Source organism: Rhinolophus sinicus, linkage group LG09, assembly GCF_036562045.2.
Source record: "Rhinolophus sinicus isolate RSC01 linkage group LG09, ASM3656204v1, whole genome shotgun sequence".
Taxonomy (NCBI): domain Eukaryota; kingdom Metazoa; phylum Chordata; class Mammalia; order Chiroptera; family Rhinolophidae; genus Rhinolophus; species Rhinolophus sinicus.
Genome location: NC_133758.1, coordinates 87,159,742 through 87,181,177, shown reverse-complemented (window position 1 = coordinate 87,181,177; position 21,436 = coordinate 87,159,742). Strand labels below are relative to the sequence as shown.

The 21,436-nt window shown below is 36.4% G+C and overlaps 1 long non-coding RNA gene across 1 annotated transcript in view; it reads right to left on the bottom strand.

Moving 5' to 3' along the window:
* Positions 1–13,901: 13,901 nt before the first annotated feature.
* LOC141573201 (uncharacterized) overlaps positions 13,902–21,436 on the bottom strand; it is a 7,769-nt gene continuing 234 nt past the window's right edge. The window contains exons 2-3 of the long non-coding RNA XR_012498877.1: positions 18,309–18,447; positions 13,902–14,064 (exon numbers count right to left, since the gene is read on the bottom strand). This is a non-coding gene — a long non-coding RNA (uncharacterized LOC141573201). The remainder of the gene's footprint in view (positions 14,065–18,308; positions 18,448–21,436) is intronic.

The window sequence follows — 21,436 nt, the reverse complement described above, 5'->3', positions numbered from 1 at the left end:
AATTTCCTTTGTTTCTTTGAGGATTTTTATTACACTTAATTTTTTTTCCTTCTCTCTAGTACCTTAATTGTGTTTCATCTAGTACAGGTTGTTCAGTTTGTCTTCTTTTATAGAGCCTGAACCTCCAAAAATTGCTACTTTGGCTGGTAATCTTTCCAAGCTGAAGCAGTAAAAGCCTAGGCCCTGTCTAGCACCCATCATAGTGTACTTGGCATTGGGGCGAGGATGCTCCTCACTGAGGAATGTCTCTGGTGTTATAATTTACCCTCTATTGCTCACTCTGTTCTCCACACCACTGACTAGACAGTCTGCTTTGAAATCTTTCCATGCCTTGGCCTATGTCACTATGTCACTAATTGTTAAGAACCGTCTCTCTGAATTGCAGTTGCCTCTCCCATGGGAAAGGAGAAGGGGAGAGGGGGTGGAGAATGTTGAGGGCTGGACTGGCTGACATGGTTTTTATCACTTTCCACCCAAGCTAGAGAGTGTGACGACTCTGAGCCAGAGCACAGAATGGCCCCTTGCCCTGGACTGCCATGCCCCTTACACCTGGGTCTAACTTCCGTCTGTCTTTCCAGGAGCTTCTCAGAGTTTCAGCTTCAGGTTCTAGGATTCCTCAACCTTTTTCTTTCTCTTTTGGCATCACCAGGAGTGAGACATGGGAAAGCCAGCACCTAGAGATAGTTCATTTTGTTGACTGAACCAAAGCACTTTCTTGGTACTCCTAATTGTATCCCAGCTTTCACCTACGAAAAGTGTCTAAGAAAATATGTCTGCCTAGAGATATTTAAGGCTGAGTCTCACCCAGAAAGTTACAGCTCTACAATAACAAAAGAGGGTATTTCACAGTCTTGAGGTGGCATTTTTGTGCCAAACTGTGTAGCTTTTAGAAAGAATATAGCCAGAAAAAGATGGTATGATGGGTCTTGACAAGTACATAGACTCAGCCATATGTATCGGCTTCCAGTAACCCTGTAGAGGGTTTTTCATTCTTTTCTCTCTTTCTTTTCTTCTTTTCTTCCCCTCTCCCTCTCTTTCTCTCTTTCCTGCCTGCCCCCCTCCTACCTACCCCCCATGTAAAATAATCAGAAGCTGCTTGCCCATGGAAAAGGGCAAAAAGAAACTTTCCACCATGGTCAGTGGATTATCTCTAGACAAGTATAACTGATTTGACTCCAAATTTAAAATGTTGCAATGCTATTTTCCAACAACAATAGGTGATTCTTATAAGCAAAGCATTATATGGTTCTTCTTTGCTTTTCTAATTTTAATGTCCCCTCTGATTTCTACCATGAATGTGCTTCTTGCCAGAAGGAAACCAGATAATTGAATAAAGACTGCTGGATTAGTCACTCCAAATTACCTATAGTCTACAAAAGAAAAAAATTACCAGGAAACTGCAGTCAATTTTTATTTTCTCCCAAATGAAAATGTGCAGGGGACTATCCAGAAAATGTTATTTTATTTGCAATCTACATTTATGGAAATCCACAAGAATAAATGGTTTCCAATAACATCTTCTTCCCTCCTTTGTAAGTAGATAATTAACTGACTGGTACACTTTCCAAAAGAAGGATTTCACCAAATAACGACCTTTGTGAATGCAAATGCACAAAGCACACACTTGCTGAATAGAAAAATAAATCTACCCCCAAAAGAGCAAGAATATACTTAAGTAGCAGCTTCTTTGAAATAATGTTATTCATTTACTTCAGATTTTCTTATTCAGATGTTCTCAATTTATTCAATAAAGAAAATGGTTTTTAAAGTTTTTCTTTTGTATTTTTTAACATATAAATTAATTTCACTATGACCAGAACCTATTTCAACTTATTAATCTGTCCTTCAGGGTATGTCCTAATCATTTCCTCCCCTCTTTCTATGCCACTGTCACATTCTTATTCTCTGTATCAGTTACTGTTGCTGCATAACAAAACACCCCTACACTCAATGGCTGAAAACAATTATTTTGTATGTATCATGTATTTGTGGGCTGGCTGGGGTTAGTTGGGGCTCAACTGCTTCCCTGCTTTCTCTCTGTAGGCTATCCTTCTTCTCTTAGTGATGCAGAGGAAGTCCAATCACACAGTGCTTCCAAAGTCCCACTAACATTCTATTGGCCACAGTAAGTCACATGGGCAAGTCCAGAGCCAAGGGATAGGAGATGCAGAGTAGGAGAGAAAGGGAGGGAATATTTGGAGCAGTCATTTAACCTACCTCATCCCCTTATTCATATATTATGACACGTAAACCTCTTACCTGCTTTTGATGACTGTAGAGTCATCTTTGTCAAATGTTTCCAGTATACACGTCCCACACTCGTCTTCCTTAAGCATGACTTTATCATGCAATTCATCTGCCATAAAATCATGAATTGGCCACAATTTCCAATGATACTGTATCTAACGTCTTCCTGTCATTCAAAACCCTTTGTGATGTGGACATTCTTCATTTCCTCAATATACACCCTCCACTTTAATGAAGCCAAACTCTTAAATATTTCATAAACATCCTTTATTTATTCTCATCTAGGTACCTTTGTTCATATAGTTCCTTTCACCCCAAATGCCACCTCCTCTCTCTAGTCCTAATTACATCACTTCCACAAAGTTCCCTAGGTAATTTTCCCTATCTTGTCTCCTTTTAATGCTATTGAATCAATGTCTTACTTCTCCCAGGGGAAGATTTGCTATTCATTTATTGATTCAACAAAGTTTTCCTTTGTACCGTATTTACTGGGTGTCAAGCATTGTAGTGAGTGTTGAAGATAACACAGTGAAAAAGACCCAGCCCCTGTCCGTCACGCTGGTTGACAATCTCTTAAGGAATATTAAGGCGTGACTGAGCTGCAGACAGGTGAACATGGGCACAGGAATACACAGGAGGAACATTTTATCCTGTCTTGGGGGACTATGGGCAGATATTTGGAGAACAAGTTGTCTGTGGTTAAATCTGTGTGATGAGTGAGAGTTATTCAGGTGAAAGGGGATTATTAGAAAGCATTAACGGCAGAAGGAACTAAGGTAAGGAAGAAAGAGTCAGCGTATTTGGAGAGCTGCCCGTAATTCAGTGTGGTTGGGGCATTGAATGTGAGACAGAGAGAGGAGGGAGATAAGGCCAGTGAGGAATGCTGTGTGTAAGGAATCGGAAACTCATATTGAGACCAGCAGGAAAGTAGGCAGTGTGTTTAAACAGGGGTATGACGTAATCAGATTAGTGCTTGGATTTTTAAAAATTAAAATATAATTGAAATATTACATTAGTTTTGGGTATACAGCATGATTTGACATTTGTATATACTACAAAATGATTACCAGTTAACATTCATCACTACACAGTTGCAATGTTTTTCTTGTGATGAGAACTTTTAAGTTCTACTCTCTTAGTAACTTTCAAATATGCAATGTGCATTATTAACTAGTTACCATACATTACACTCCCAATAGTTATTTATTTTATAACTGGAAGTTTGTACCTTTCAACACCCTTCACCCATTTCCCGCCCCCACCCCCCACACACACACCTCTGGCAACCACCAATCTGTTCTCTGTATCTATGAGTTCATTTTTTGTGGCTTTCCCTGTCTGACTTATTTCACTTAGCATAATGCCCTTAAGGTCCATCCATGTTGCCACAAATGGCAGGATATCCTTTTTTTTATTACTGAATAATATTCCAGTCTCTCTCTCTCTCTCTCTCTCTCTCTCTCTCTCTCTCTCTCTCTCTCTCTTTCTCACCACGTTTTCTTTATCCATTCATCCATTAATGGACATGTAGTTTGTTTCCAGGTCTATTGAGATAATGCTATTATAAGTAACCCTGCAATGACATGGAGGAGCAGATATCTTTTCGAGTCTTTTTGTTTCCCATAAGTGGAATTGCTGAAGTGCATGGTAGTTCTATTTTTAATGTTTTGAGGGAACTCCATGCTGTTTTCCAGAGTAACTACACCTGTTTACATTCCCACCAACAGTACACAGGGTTCCCTTTTCTCTACATCCTCTCCTGTGTTAGATTTTTAAAAACAGATTAGTGTTTTGAAAGATCATCTTGGCTGCTCTGTGGACCATGAATTGAAGGGAGATAAGAAGAGAAGCAAGGAGACCTGTTCAGGAGGATGTTATAATAATCTGGGCGAGAGATGAGTGTGGCTCAAACTAAAGTAGTGGAGAAAAGTAGTTGATTTCAGAGTTATTTAGAAGTGTATTGAACAGAACTTGGCTATTAGATGAAATAAGGGTGCAAAACCAGTAGTGGTACCACCAGTTTGGGGAGCCCGAGAAGAAGAAGAGGATATATGGAGAAGGGAGAGTAGGCTAGGAGCAAGATGAGGAGGTGGATGATGAAGGGTGGAGGTGGGGGTGTCACACCTTGACACTAATTAAAGAATAATGCTTGTTTGCAATATCACCAAGCAGGCAGGTAGAGAGGCCCTTCCTAGCACCCCTGGAATCACTCCACATCGGCCTCCTCATGAGTGGGAGTAGTTCAAGCCACAGGGGCGTGGGAGGAGTGCTGTGGCCCAGTGTTGCCTGAGATCCAGATCCCAGGAGTGGTTACTACAGATGGACCACCAAGTTGCCGAAGGTAAGACTATGGGTGTCTGTGTATTCTTTCCCGATTAGACTTAGCATAGTGATAGTTATCACAATTCCACATTTCTCAAATACAATCTAGTGGTGGGGTTCCTGAGAGATGAAGCACATCTCTATGCATTTAATGTTGCCAAACTTATAGTGCTCTACTAAGCAAGAAATGAAAGAATTAAGTCTGAAAAAGTTAAAGTTGGTTTTGCATTTAAAAGAATTTATATTCCTCTTGAGGAAACTGAAGTATTTATCCATTATATATTGAGAAATAAAATTGTCTTTCATGGAAGAATAATCAAAATGTATATACTGGATCTTAGATACAAAGGCAGACTTACAGAGTTTTTATGTTAATTCAGTGACATTGGAAGAAGTTGCCCCAAAAGAAAACAGTGCCCATAGAAATGACAGCTACACACTCAAGGGAGGGAACTGTGTACTGATGGTTTGCAATATATTCAGCTACTGGATAGAGCAGTGATTCAAGGCCCTCAGCTGTGCAAAAGGCTATTATATCACTCACCACCCCCCACCCCCCAAACAGGGCAGGATTCTTCTCTCTGGTATGTTCATAAAGAATCTGTTCAGTCTCGTTTTAAAGGTCTTAACCGTGGAGGTTTTAATCACCTCCTTTAGAAGACTCTTCCCTCCTATCTTAGGAAGTATGTCCTGAAGGGAAATGCACTGATACTTAACCCATATTTTACTTGTTATAATTTCCTATTACCCTAATTAATACCTTTCACTGAGCCTTTCCTTGTGACTCATCCACCAAGTATCACCTCTTCCTCTGCGGTGTTTTCGCCATTCAGATCCCTTGCATGTGGACAGTTATCCTGAGTCTCTAGTCAGTCTTAATAGTTAGGAAATGTTTAAGCCTGTAGTACTAATAAATCAGATCAAGGTATAATTAGAGGCTTAACTCTGTGAAGAGAAGATGTAACCCATTTGTTAATAACATCACTTAGGTCTTTTGAAAACATTCTTGCCTAAAATAACTGAGTCAAATTAAGAACTAGCCTTAAACAAAATGTCAAAATAATGGCCTTCTAGGATATTATGAGCCCAATTCCTTCACTGAAAGTGCAGCTAAGAATGCTCTGCAGCTTTCTGCTAGTTATTCCAGAGGGCACGTTGACTCCTAGCTTCTCCAAAGTTGATGAAAATTCAGATGTAATTCATATTCATTGTGCTAGATAAGTTTATTTAATCCCCATATTATACTCATTTTATAGGCAACTACACCGAGGCTAAGGGATATTAAGTAAGTGCCCAAGGTCACACAGTAGAAAGTGACAGACTCAGGATATAGCCCAGGTCTTTTGACTCCAAATCCTGAGCTCTTGAAATTTCATTCACCTGATTGTAAGATGATAAGATGATTACTTAGTGGGCTTGAGTCTCTCCACGACACCACAAGGCCTTAGCAAAGTATCTGCTTCATACTTTTCTGTTGTGCCATAAAGCATATGACTATTAAGAACAAACATGTTTATGGATGTATAAGAGCATGGAATTCATATTCTCCACCTTGAACTAATCCATGCCTCCTTGCCCAACCTACTTCACATTACTCCTTTTGTGTTCTTGTACATATGGCCACTGCCCCCTTCTATAGACGAAGTGTTCGAAAAGTTTTCCAAAGATTGCACAGTAGAAAGTGGCTAAGCTCAACATCAAACACAATCTCTCTCTGACTCCAAAGCCCTTCCTTTATTTGTTGAAAAGGAACCAAGGAAGCTCTACCTAGCCTCCTCATAGGGATGTTGGGGATGGGGGAGATAGCCAAAGAGTGATTGCAACATGTTTTGCAAAGTAAAAAGTGCCAGTGAAAAACTGATAGTATCCACCTACTCCATAGGAATTGCACTCATGATGAATTTTAAGGCTCACTAAATCAGTGTTTCTCTTATCACTCTCCTAAATATGCATTGTCATCTCTTATGTATTGTAATCTGTGCAGTGATAGCTAGTGCTAATTCTACTGCTACTTGGATAAACTATGTTTAAAGTTAAAGTTAATATTTTTAATAAAGAGATCATTCTGTATAATTAAATACAATTTCAATACAGCATGTAACCTGACAAACACTACTTCAGTCAGGTGATCAAGGTCAACATCAACAGTGGTAAGTTATGTTGATAGCACCCTTGATATCATGGGATTAAAAATGGCCCTTTATTTCTGTGGTCTTGCTCCCAAAGATGGTAACCCTATTGTAATCATGAGAAAAATATTAGAAAAATCTCAATACAGGGACATTCTACAAAATACCTAATACTTGTATAGATACAGATAGAGCTAAAACCAAAATACCTAAGTACGAGGTCGGACAACTGAGATCGCGAACACATTCTAGAAAAAGTGCTACATACCTTATTGCTGAATATCACTATGGTCACCTTCGAAGTACTCCTCTTAGGAAGCTATGCACCCACAACCGTGCCTAGTCCACTCTTCAAAGACATTTTGGAACTCTTTTTCTGGAATGGCCATTAGAGTTGTTGTCGTATTACCCTTGATATTCTGAATGTCATCAAATGTCGATCTTTCAATATTGCCTTTATCTTTGGGTAAAGAAAGAAGTCATTGTGGGTCAGTTCAGCTGAGTAGGGAGGGTGTTCCAATACAGTTATTTGTTTACTGGCTAAATACTCCCTCACAGACAGTGCCGTGTAAGCTGGTACATTGTCGTGATGCAAGAGCCATGAATTGTTGGCGAAAAGCTCAGGTTGTCTAACTTTTTCACGCAGCCTTTTCAGCACTTCCAAATAGTAAACTTGGTTAACTGTTTGTCCAGCTGGTACAAATTCACAATGAATAATCCCTCTGATATCAGAAAAGGTTAGCGACACCGTTGCAACAAGTTCACGAACTTAATTGTCAAATCTCTTACTGCTCAAAACTGGCAAGGTCATCAAAAACCAAGAAACTCTAAGAAATTGTCACTGTCAAAGAAAGCCCCAGGAGACATAATGACTAAATGTAATGTGATATCCTGGGTGGGATCCTGGAACAGAAAAAGGACATTAAATAAAAACTTAGAAAATCTGAATAAAGTAACAACTTTAACAATAATGTATGGATATTGGTTCAGTAATTGTAACAAATATACCATAGTACTAAGATAAGATAGTAATGATAAGGGAAAGGAAGTATGGAGTACATGGGAATTTCCATATTATCTTTATAATTTTTCTTTTAATCTAAAACTGTTCTAAAAAATAAAGTTTATTAAAAAATAAAACAAAGTATGTAAGTTTAATTTTGCTCTGAATAAATTCCTTAAATGTGTATTTTTTTTCTCCTATCCTCACATTTCTTTAAAAATCCCAAGGACACAGAAAGAACAGCATATATTTTTTTAATTCACAGGAAATGTATTTATCATGGAAATGTAATAAATTACTTTTCCCATCCTGCCATCATGAATAGAGATTAAGAAATTCAGGGTTATTTTCTTTAGCTTTATTATTGATTAATTATGATCTTTAAAGTCATTTTTCCACTTGTAATATAGAATTCTACCTTGTGGGAGGCTTATAAAGTTTAATAGAATTAAATAGATAGATAGTGCATATAAACATTTAGGGCTAACGTTCTAACATCAGAGCTTTCAGAATGCTCAATTTTTATCCATTTCAACCACTGACCAGAAGATTTCCCTTTCCTGTCAATGAAGAGGCCTATAATGATTTTATTCCTTTGTTGGATTTTCTTCACACAACTGAGCACACACATGAACTCTGCTCAAATACCAGGACATGCTGACACAAGCCAGGGGCAGAACTGCATAGATGGTCCACACCCTGGCTCCTGCTCAGTTTCTAAAATCCAGCACACATTGTAACCCAGCAAGTCACTGTTTTATGAATCAACCCCTCCATGGGAGGGGAAAAGTCCTTGGCAACCTGGCGGTGTTGTTCTAAGGTAAGAGAAGTGATTGCCTAAGGAGAAGACATCAAGGCTACCACACGTACAGACATGCTCTGCCCAGGACACGGGGAATGTTTCTTTGCTTGGAATCAGCCCCAAAATTCAAAATTAAGCTAACTACAGCTTCTTTTTCTTTTTCAAAAAATATTTAAAAATTTTTCAATTACAGATAATATAGAATACTTTATTAGTATCAGGTATACAGCACAGTGATTAGAAATTTACGAGTATATACGAGTGTATCACGCTGATAAACCCAGTACCCATCTGACACCATACATAGGTATTGCCATACTACTGACCATATTCCCCAGGCTCTACTCTACATCCCCATGATTATTTTGTAACTACCAATTTGTACCTCTTAGTCTCCTCTCCTCCTTCACCCATCCCTACAATCCACCCCCATCTGGCAACCATCAAAATGTTCTCTGTATCTATGAGCTTGTTTCTTTTTTCTTCATTTATCCTGTTCTCTAGATTCTACATATAAGTGAAATCATATGGTATTTGTCTTTCTCTGTCTGACTTACTGCACTCAGCACAACATCCTGTAGATCCATCCATGTTGTTGCAGATGGTAAGATTTCATTCTTGTTTATGGCTGAATAATATTCATTGTATATATGTACCACTTCGTCTTTATCCATTCATCCACTGATGGACACCCAGGCTGCCTCCATATCTTGGGTTCTGTAAAGAATGCTGCAATGAACATATGGATGCACAGGTCCCTTCAAAGTAGTGTTTTGTGTTTCTTCGGATAAATATTCAGAAGTGGAATTACTGAGTCCTTTTTTGTCCCTTGTTATAGCCTTCGTTTTAAAGTCTATTTTATCTGATATAAGTATTGCTACCCCAGATTTTTGTTTGTTTGTTTCCATTTTCATGAAATATCTTTTTCCATCCCTTTACTTTCAGTCTGTGTGTGTCTTTTAATATGAAGTGAGTCTCTTGTAGGGAGCAAATGTAAGGGTCTTGTTTTCTTATCCATTCAGCCACCCTATGTCTTTTGATTGAAGCATTTAATCCATTCACATTAAAGTAATTGTTGATAGATATGTAGTTATTGCCATTTTATTATTATTATTTTTTTTTTTTTCTTAAAGAAGTCCTTCTAAGATTCATTGTAATTCTAGTTGGTGTTGATGAACTCCTTTAGCCTTTTCTTGTCTGGGAAGCTCTTTATCTGTCCTTCAATTTTAAATGATAGCTTTGCTGGGTAGAGTTGTAGGTCCTTGGTTGTAGGTCCTTACTTTCATCATTTTGAATATTTTGTGCCAATTATTCTGGCCTGCAAAGTTTCTGTTGAAAATTCAGCTGTACACGTATACATATGATATGGTAAGCTGCCTGAGGAGAATCTTAATAGAATAACATATTAGATTGCAGGCCCTCATATGGTGGTCACTGTTGTATCTATAGGGGTCTAGAAAACTTGCCTGGCACATAGGAGGTACTCAACATATTTGTTTTCAATTCATAAGTGAACATTAACAGTGCTTTTCTAATTTAACCTTTATAATGATTTTTTCAAAATATCTGAAAACCTCTAGTCATTCCCTTACTATTGCCATTACTTCTTACATAATCCATTTATGTCTTCAAAATTGATCTTTAAGCTCCTTTTTAATTTAAATATTTATCAAGCCCCGAGTAATATTAGGTTTTATAGAGCGTGAGCCCATAATAGAATAGCTGATATTTCAGGGGACTTATTTTCTATGACAGACCTCATATTTCATATAGTACAAACATTATACAAAGATCACAAATGTAATTTTGTTTGGAATTTTCCTTGCTGATATAAGAATAAATGAAAGCAAACATCCATATTTCCAATATTGATGAGTCTTCCTCATTTTCAGTAGCAGTAACTATAGGACACATTAACACACTCAGGGACACATTGCTTATGTTGGATGATGCTGACGTTAGTAAAATTAACCACCCGCACAGTCTGAAGGAACACAGAAACACTGCTAACGTGTGGGTGGAATGGATTCCCAGGGAGGTTGACAACTGGTGTGAATTAGTTTCTTCACTGAGTTCCTAGGATTCTTGATTCCAGATGCTGTGGGTAGTTTGCTCAGAGGGAGTAAAAGGCGAGGTCCTAATGGCCTACGAGGCCTCTCTGACCATCCTCATAATAATCTTCTCCACTCTCACTCCCCTCCAGCCACACTGGCCTCCTCTCTGTTCCTCAGACACACCACGTTTATTCCAACCTTCCTGCTGCACACCATGCTTCTCTCCGCCTGGAATGCTCGTCCCCCAATATCCACTTGGTACCTCCTTTCACTTCCTTCAATTCTTGCTCAGATGCTTCTCCTCCAGGGGTTCTACCCTGATTGCAGTATTAAATACAATGATCTGCCTGGATTCCACTCCCCCCTTCATCTTCCTTACACTGCTTTTCAACCACTCCTTAACACTTGCCACTGCTTAACTTATGATATATTATGCTGTGGTATTTATTGTTCTTCACACTGAAACGTAAGTGCCACAAGGGCAGATCTCTTGTCTGTTTTGTTTACCCATGTACCCTAGAGTACTGGGTGGCCTATAGTAGATGCTCCATAAATCCTTGTAGAATGAATTAATGAATCAGTTCACTCATAGACTCAGTTCTTTAATGGGCTTCTTTTCCCTTTCCCTTTTAAGCCTACATTATATTAAGATCAGCTGGAAGATTCTGTAAGCCTATCTGAAAGGTTAAGACCTCCCAACCTGTTGGTTGGGCTTGCTCACTGAAGGGTCCTGTCTCTGGAATTCACTCCTCTGGTCAGGTTGCCAGAGCCTCAATTTGTCATCTTTGGAGTATGATACAAGATTTAGGGTGGTGTTTATTTATTGTTTTTGTTTTTTCCTTTGGGAGGGGTATGTTACAATTTTGGCTGATGTTATTGTTTTGACTGGGTTTTATTCTTGCGTTGAGTTTCAGTTGTCTGGGTTGATCAAGCAATTTAGCAACTATCCTTCAGAACTATGGAACAGTAGAAATTAGAGCTGGAAATGACCTCACAGTTGAGCTGCTCCATTCCCCTGGCCATTGAAGCCTTGTTCTCCGCAACACAATGTCCATGTGTTTCTTCAATGAGGTTTGAAATGTCTTCACTGGGTACCCACTCACCTAACCTAATACTCTTAACAATTAACAAAAGTTCCCAATGTTCGTCTAAACTTTCCCTTTCATATTTTCATTTTATTTCTCCTATTTGTAGTCCAAGGTAGCAAGCCCTTTCTCTTTTGGAATTTTATACCTTTTCTGGTCTATGGGTTCTTTATCCAAACTGTACATGTGTTCCTACTTTAATCTTTCTTAATTCTCTTTGTTTAATTTTGTTTTTGGTTTATTGAATTCCTTCCAGTTCTTCACCTTGATATTTTAGTCTATGCAGTTTCACTTGTCATCCATTGAACAACTGTAATACAATGCTTTTCCTTCTGAAACCTTAAGACAAAGCACTGCTCTCTGCCATATGAAATAGCAAATATAACCAATTCATTGCCATAATCAACCTAAGGTGTTTTTATTTTATTCATCAGAATAGTAAACAAATTCTGTGCAATGCTCTTCACTTGACTTTAAAATTTTGATGGTAATTGTGGAATATCAGACAACTCATTTAAGCACGATTGTTTTTATACCTGCAAGAGTGACTGACTATCCGCTTTAGCTCTTTTGCTGTAATCTTGTGAAAATAAGTATGTTATTCTAGGGCTAGAAAGAGATCTTTCAGAGATAAAAACCCTTCACTTCCAAGCTTTCAGACAGAATCACACGGGATAAATTATTTTCAATACTGTGAAGTTCAAATGGCACTTTTTTCCTGGCTGAGAGTAATTTATGCTAGATCAGTGCATCTCAAACTAATTGTAGTAAAGGGTAAATTTTTTAAATTCCCAAATGCCATGGGCTGATTTTAGTAAAATACGAAATCACGGGGTTGGATGAAGTGGTGATGTCAAACTACTCTAAAGTTTCTAAATGCTTATGCTCACTTTTTGTATTTATCTTGTCTCAGATGGGCTCTGGTCCATGAACCCCACTTTGAGTAGACCTGATAGACAATCATATTCCTCACCTTCAAATTCAGATACTTTCCAAGATAAATTTTCTCTTCTGAAGATTAGCATAGTACTTGCTTTTACTTTTCAGCTTCACTTCAAAATCAACTTTTAAAAGATAGAAGAGCCAATCGATTAATCATTTCCCCAAAACATTTGGTTACTGTTTCCCATGTATATTTATCTCTCCATTTTTCAAAGTGTAATAACCCCTAATTTATTTCATGAAATCCAATATGAATAAAAATACTTTTAAGAAAGAAAAAAAAATCTTGGAGTTTATACCAGGTCAGTGAGTTATGGGATGGTCTATTGGTCACACAATGCCAGCAGCTTCACTTCTCAGACTGTCACTGGTCTCCAGCAATCATGACAGAGGCCAGGGCCACATACTAGATGGTGGGCGGAAATCCACCAATTCCAGAAAGGTGCAAAACACTCACTTATTCCACCCTGCCTGGCACTCTGCCATCAACCTGTACTTTTTGGATTTAAAACACAGATTGTATGTCAGCAATAACTGGAGTAGCTATTACATAAGCTGGTTATGGGATGCTATGTGCTTTCAACCGTCAGTTTTTACAGTTTGGGTATAACAAAAATTTAGTTTTAGCACTCTTTTTCTGAAATAGGCCTTCTCTTATTTTTAGTGGGCTTTAATTACTTTGAAAAGGAATTGAATAAAAACATACTGAAAAATAATTTCTCCAGGGAATTAAAAAAATAAAGTTTATGAGAAAACATGAAATGTGGGGAAATATTAAATATAGTAAACTGCACAAAGGTAATACATAAGTTACATGTTGAGCTTTTTATGATTTAAAAATCTATTCCAAGAAAAAGAAAAACTGAAATATGAAGACTTATGAGCTTGTTTCAAAAATAGTAAAAATAAGTTCCAGCTGGTGTGACAACATGGTAAAGGTACAAAACAGTACCAGAGTAAATAAGAACACAGGATGGGTGAGGTGTTGGCAGAGGGTTACTTTAAATGCAGAACATTTTACACTGCCTTTTAAAGGGATTTTTACAAAAGAAAGAAAACATATAAATGTGTGTGTGTGTGTGTGTGTGTGTTGTGTGTATGTGTATGGCAGAGAAAATGTATTGAAATAATATATTAGATGAAGTTTTCTTTACACAATTTTCCTAGCGCAAGCACCTGGGCAATGTGGATTAATCACTAATGAATTTAATAAAGTGAACAGATTATTAGCTCCTAAAGCTAGTTATTTTGTTTTCAAATGTTTCAATGTGCCAGATGTTTCATAAAAATAGTTTTTATTATTTAAAATGATTTATGAAGCTAGAACGCCCAACTTTTATTTCTGTGTTAAAAGTTAAGAATTAAAAACCATTAACAAACAGAATTTGCAGTTCAGATAGCAGTCACTGAATGTGAAAAGAGTTCTTAAAACGTTCCTCTTCAGAGCCCCTCTTGTTCCCATAGAAACCGATGTGAGATTCTGGAAAACAAGGTAAGTTCTAAAATAATCACCATTATAAATACCCATTATATAAATGTAAATACAGGCAATTGAAATGATTTAGATGATTTTGAAATTGCATATCATTTCCCAAACCATAATGATTCCTTCAGAGTGGTTCCTGTCTGTCATATAAATACAGCATTTACAAAATTTTTTAAATTCTTATGATTTACTTGTGAGACCATAATCGCCTTTTCAAACAAGTCCTACACATGCAAATATCGATTTTTGTATGTATTTGGGCTTTTACTTCATGGTAGATTAAGTACTTATCATTATTAGCATTTGGATTTTATATAACTGTTTATTCATTATTAATTGCTCTAGAATGAGATCTAGATATTTTAGAGAGTTATTTTACAATTACGATTTTTCACATTTCTACTTGCCCAAGCATTTTGTCTTGATAAAAGAGGCAAGAAATCTTCTTTTATTGGGTTTGTAATTCTTCTCAAAGTCCAGAATCAGTCATTGAAAATAGAATACTCATACTAATTAACGATGTGAGTTGTTCACAAAGATATATCCCTCTAAGAAGAGCTAAGCCTCCTAATGTTTAAGGAGCAACATTTCAGAAGAAAAGTTCCGATAGTGAAAAGGAAACATTTGAATTTAGTATGGCTGTTGAAGGAATTCTGGACATGCCACCCCAAAATATGCCGCTTTAGTATAGTGTTTATTTTGAGCTGAAGGCACTTGAAAACAACAGACTCAGGGAGAGGTTTTTCTCTGAACTCCCCTTACCTGCCTAAAGAGAGCCCCCCAAAAAACTCAGTTGTCATAAATCTCCTCCTGGGGCCTGACTCATCACAGAGGAATAGACTAAAAGTCGACTCCACATCCAGACAAATTTTGCTACAAATCATCATATCTCCCATCTCTTCTTCTAATGGTCCAATCATCTTTCCTAAAAATCATTTACTCTCCCCTAAATTGCCTATATTCCTGCCCTTATCAAGACAGTATATAATCTCTCAAATCTCACTGCGTTTTTGGGTATTCACTTTTTTTTTTTCTGTGATGCCTCAGTGTGCATATTAAAAAATTAATAAATTTGTTTACCTTTTCTCCTATTAATCCAGCTGTTGTTAATTTATTTTACTGACCCAGCTATTGAACCTAGGAGAGTGGAGGGAAAGGTTTTCCTCCCTTACACAGTTAAAGGAGCCACAATAAGTGATAGACCAGTCACACAGTATTATTAGCTGGATCAATTTTCAGATGCAAAGCTATTTTCTCTTACTTCCATTTCATCTAAACGCTTGCTGCTTAATATGTGCTCTCCAGACCATGAACACTGACAGCACCTGGGAGCTTGTTAAAAATGTAGAACTTCAGGCCCTAGGTAGACCAACTGAATCAGAATCTGCATTTTAACAAGATTGCCAGAGATTTAAATGCACATTAAAGTTTAGAAACATGGTCAGTCCCAAATGTTTGCTCCAGAAAAATTTTAGAAGCTTTATTCCAGGTGGCCTGGTGGAAGCTAAAGAACTACTAGGATGTGAACTCAGAGGGGAGGAAACTTGTCTGTGTGGCATCTACGCAGCATGTACTTCAGAGCAGAATCCATAAACAATGTCAAATCATTGTGAGAAAAGAGAATGGAAAATAACTCTTTATTTCAAAAGTGACATTTTCAAATTTTATGTTTTTAAAAGAAAATGTTCTTTTATTTTATTCTACCCCCTCCCCATAAGTCAAATCTTAAACACATATCACACACAAAAATCAACTTAAAAGGGATTAAAAATTTAAATGTAAGACCTGAAGCTATAAAACTCTAAGAAAACATGGGGAAGAACTTCATAACATTGGTCTAGGAAATGATTTCTTGGACATGATATCAAAAGCACAAGCAACAAAAACAAAAATAGGCAAGTGAAACTACATCAAACTGAAAAATTCTGCACAGCAAAATAATCAACAGGGTAAAAAGGTAACATAGAATGGAAAAAAAAATATGTGCAAACTATATATAACTGGTAAGGGGTTAATTTCCACAATGTGTAAGGAACTCCTACAACTCAACAGCAACAAAACAAAAACAAATAACCCAATAAAAAATGCACAAAGGACCTGAATAGATATATCTCCAAAGAAGACATACAAATGGCCAACAGGTATGTGAAGATAAGCCATCATGAATCATCAGGGAAATGCAAGTCAAAACTACAAGGTATCACTTTACATTTGTCAAGATGGCTATTATAAAAAAACAAACAAAAACCAAAAATCCCAAAAGGTAACATGTACTGGCAAGGATGTGGAGAAATTGTAATCCTTATATACTGTTGGTGGGAATGTAAAATAGTATGAAGGTTTCTCAAAAAATTACTGTAAAAAAGTTATGAAGATTTCTCAAATAATTACAACTAGAACTACTATACGATCTAGCAAATCCACTTCTGGGCATTTATCTGAAAGAAATGAAATCAGGATTTCCAAAAGATACCTGCACTCCTATGTATATTGCATCACCACTCACAATAGCAAAGATTGGCAAACAACCTAAACGTCCACTGACAAATGGATGGACAAAGAAAACATGGAGTATACATATAACGGAATATTATTCAGCTTTTAAAAATTAGAAAATTCTGTCATATTCGACAACATGGATGCACCTGGAGGACATTATCCTAAGTAAAATGAACCAGTTACAGAAGGACAAATACTGCATGATTCCACTTACATGAGGTATCTAAAATAGTTAAACTCATAAAAACAGAGAATAGAATGGTGGTTGACAGGGGCTAGAGGGGAGAGGAAAATGAGGAGTTGCTGTTCAGTGGGTATAAAGTTTCAGTTATACAAAATGAGTAAGTTCTAGAGATCTGCTGTACAACATCATGCTTGACAATACCGTATTGTACATTTAAAAATGTGTTAAGAAGATACACATATGTTAAGCATTCCTACCACAATAAAAAAAACCCTATCAATACAAAACAAAACATAGATCAGAGTAGGGTTTACAGCTAACTAGCTCCAGAGTGCCTTCATAATTATAGTCCACTTTTGTTCAAGACCTTCAAGAACAGTTTCTGAAAGTGAATAAATTTTAAAGGCCCAGGAAGAATCAAAATTTGAACAGGGAGCTATGGTTTTATATGAAATAAGTGATTTTCTATAAGACATATCCCAATCTCAATCTACTTTCTGATATCTCATCTTTTCTCTACTTTATTTCTACTGCTGCAAATTGCATATAGTTTGGTTTGCCCCACCCTTTTAAATTTCCATTTTCTCCTAATGGAGTTACACTTGCATTTATTACAAATGTATGCAAAATTTTGATGATGGTGTTGGGAGCTGCCTAAATATTGTGACCTGGTGCTTTATGGATTTTATCTGATCCAGGACCTGCCCATTGGAGACTCAGAGAGAAGCTGCAGCAAATGGTTATGTTCTGGAGGTTAGAAAAGGCAGATAAAAAGATAGTCACAGCACAGAAGAAGTTCAGTACTTCTTGATGACAAGCATGGATGCTATTGGAAATAAGCTTTTCTTGTAGCCTTGAGGAGTTTTATGCATTGCTAGAGGGTGGGAATCAGCATTATCATTTTCTTTTCTACTTAAAATTATTACTATGTATTGTCTATTTACCATACGCCAGGTATCCTTCTGAGTGTTTTACATGAAATACCGTGTTTCCCCAAAAATAAGACCTAGCCAGACCATCAGCTCTAATGAATCTTTTGGAGAAACAATTAATATAAGACCCTGTATTATATTATATTATATTATATTATATTATATTATATTATATTATTAATTATATTATATTGTTAGACCCGGTCTTATATTAAAATAAGTATAATTAGTATAAGACCGGGTCTTATACTAATTTTTGCTGTAAAAGACACATTAGAGCTGATGGTCTGGCTATGTCTTATTTTCAGGGAAACATGGTAGCTCTTTTAATCCTTACAACAACCTCATGGGGAAGGTAACTTATTACTACCACTTCTAAGATAGGTAAACCAAGGCCCAAGAGGAAAAGTAATTTTATAGAGCCCCTCAGCTGCTAAGTAGCAGAACCTGATTTGAACTCCGATAGAGTGACTCCGGAGCCAAGGTTTTATTTTTTTTAGCTTCAGTTGTACAAAACAATGTAATAATTAGACATTTACACCCCTCACAAAGTGATAACCACCTCCCCCAATCTACTACCCCTCTGACATCATAGATAGCTGTTATAATTCCATTGACTATACCTGAAAGGACATCATAGGTGAGCCTTCTCAGTCTTTCATGGCTGGCTAGTTGTATCCTTCTGAAGTCAAAATGAAGAAGCCTTTGTAATTGGTCCTTTCTCCAGATATCAGCCACTTAACAGCCCCTCGCCATTTCTTCCTGGATAGGTATAGATACAGAGGGGTCAATCTAATATAATCCATCCTGCCTAGTTACTGAATGGTCATTCCATAGCAAACTTAAGGATTTAGATATTTGTGATGTAACTAATACCATGTGGATCCCAAATGGAATTTTTAGGGAAAAAAAAAAAAGAAGATTTGCTTGAGACAAATGGAATCATCTACTATAAAGTTTGCTACTAACTTGATTTCCTGTGAAGTTAAATATAATCAATCAATTACAGACCTGATACAGGTAAAGGCATAGTTTTGACCACAATGCTTCTCCCTAGAGTTGTGGAGCATTTCCTAGCGATAGGAAGTCAACCCCAGGTTTGATTTTCTTGTTTATACCTTTTTGCCCTTTGCACTTCTGTCTACATGTATGTATTTTTGACATTTTCCTACATGTGTATGTTAGAAAGAAATGATTCTGGGGATTTCTGTGAACTGTCTGGCTTTCCACACAATGGGATGGTTTGTTTTCTACCTTTAAGAAAGCCCTTAGAATATAATAGTTCTACCACTTAGCACAGTGACTTTGGCCACATTACAACCTCTCTGTGCCTCAGTTTACTCAAGTATAAAAGAGATTTAAATTGTAAGTACTCCTTTAATAGGGATGTGGTAAGGATTCAATAAATAAATACACAGAAAGGGCTTGGCATAATGCCTGATGCAAAGTCAACACTAAATACATGTTTGCTACTATTGTTTATATTATTATTATTAACTTGTGGAGGAACTGCCTTCCTTGCAAAGTATCACTAAGATATGATCTAGGAAACAAAACCCACATTTAGAGACTTTTAGGGTTGGTATGGAAGATCTGAGATATTTTAAAATTTACATCCCATATTTAATAATAATTAACATATATTGATCACTTATTACATACCAGGTATAAACTATGCATGATATAATCATTTCATTTAATCGTCACTATAATTCTGCAAGTAATGAAAATGTACTTCAGAGAAATGAAGTAATTTGCCTAAATTCCGTTTAGTAGGACTTGAGCATGGATTTCTATCCTGGTGCATCAAATATGTATTTTTATATCCTTAATTTAGCTAATCAATAATGCCTCTTACACTTTAATAGCTATCATTTTCTAGAGTTTTCCCCTGTGCCCTATTAAAATGAGAAGTTGCTCATTGCGCTATGTGCCGTGATGACTAAAAGGAGCGGTCATTTCAGTGGTTCCAGAATTCTGAATTTAATAAATCAGTAAAATGAAAACAAAAAAATAAAGTGGAGGGTTTAACATAGGTTGTTTCTTCTCTTCATTATTCCTTTAAATTGTATACATTCAGTTTTAAGGAGAAAAAGGGAAAAATCACTATGTTGCTGCTGCGTATTTTTTGTTTGTTTGTTTGTTTGTTTGTTTTTTGCTAAGAGTTGATACAAATGTCATATGTCAGATAAATAATAGGTGCAGGAACTAGAATTTGGGATTCCTGACTCCTTGGCCATTTGTTCAATAACATTTTTAAAATTAAGATATACTTCACATAAAATTCCCATTTTGAGGTGTATACTTACTTCAGTGGTGCTTAGTATAGTCACTGTTTTACAGCCATCATCACTGTCAATATCAGAATAGTTTTATCACCTCAAAAAGAAACCCCAGAACTATTAGCAGTGAATCCCAAATACCCCCGTTTCCTCCATCTTTCTGTCTCTATAAATTTATCCTTGGGTAAATCTTTTATCTTTGCACAAAATGGCTATCTCAGATCTGCGATTTGCTTTTTTATTCTTTGCTGCCTAAATCAAACTGCCTGCCCAAAGCTTCAATTTGGTGTGTGGTTCCCAGTGGTATATGTATGATAGCCAGCATGACAGAGCGTATGAAACTCTAAGGATCTCATCAAGGTTAACAAATACTTGCCATACAAATGGACTTTAATATGAAGAAATATACTACATACTTTCTGCATTTCTAGTCTATATTTACTTCCAATTTTAGATTTTCCTCATCTTTTCTTTCATTAATTTGGTATTTATGTAACATGCCAAATTACATATATTTTGAACTTAATTTGAAGACTGCTAAGATTTTCAGTAATCAAATCAAAACAGTATTATAAGGCCATCTTATTTTTCTAAAACTTACATCTAATTGTAGGTTCCCAAATTCTGGTCCAAATTTGTGCTCTATTTAGTTGCTCCATTCCCTGTATACCCACACTATTGATTCATTTCTCATATAATTTTATTTTAAAATAGAGATTCAAATGTATTATTGTGTGATTGTGATTTTTCTGTTTATATATCTCTGAGTGGACTATGAGCTCCTTGATTGGAAGGAACTTGTCTAGAACTTTTTCCAGCACAGTGCCAGCCCGGTACATGGTATAAACTAATATCGTTAAAAAAAGGGATTTAAATACATAAACACATGTATCAAAATTTACAATTAAGTATATAGTATTCATCTATTATATTATATATATTTAACAGTTTTATAGTTTACAACTACATTCAAAATGGTATTCAATAGGATTTTAAAAATTCAAAATGATACATTTTGAACACCATAAAATATTATATATTAATATATTGAGTTTTACATGGTGTTATTTTATAACCCGTAAAATAGTTATTAAACACACACACACACACACACACACAATTTAATAGGGTATTCACCACAGAGCAATTGTAAGATGGAGGAACACTGAATAATGGAAGAATTTGGAGATTAAAGTCAGGCAAACAAATCTGCATTTGGAGTATCTAGCACTACCTAAGTGGCTATTTCCGAATCTGAATTTTTGTGTCATATGGACATATTTAATACCATGCTTAGGGAATTGGTGTAAGGATGGAGCTAATCTATGTTAAGGGCTTGGCATTTAGCAGGCCTGTAATGAATCTTAGCAGACACCTCATCTCTCAGCAGTAAACTAAGTAAAGGTTTTGACTTTTCTACACATTATGAGTCTTTTCCAGCCAGGGAAAGGTACGCTGATATCAAGTTT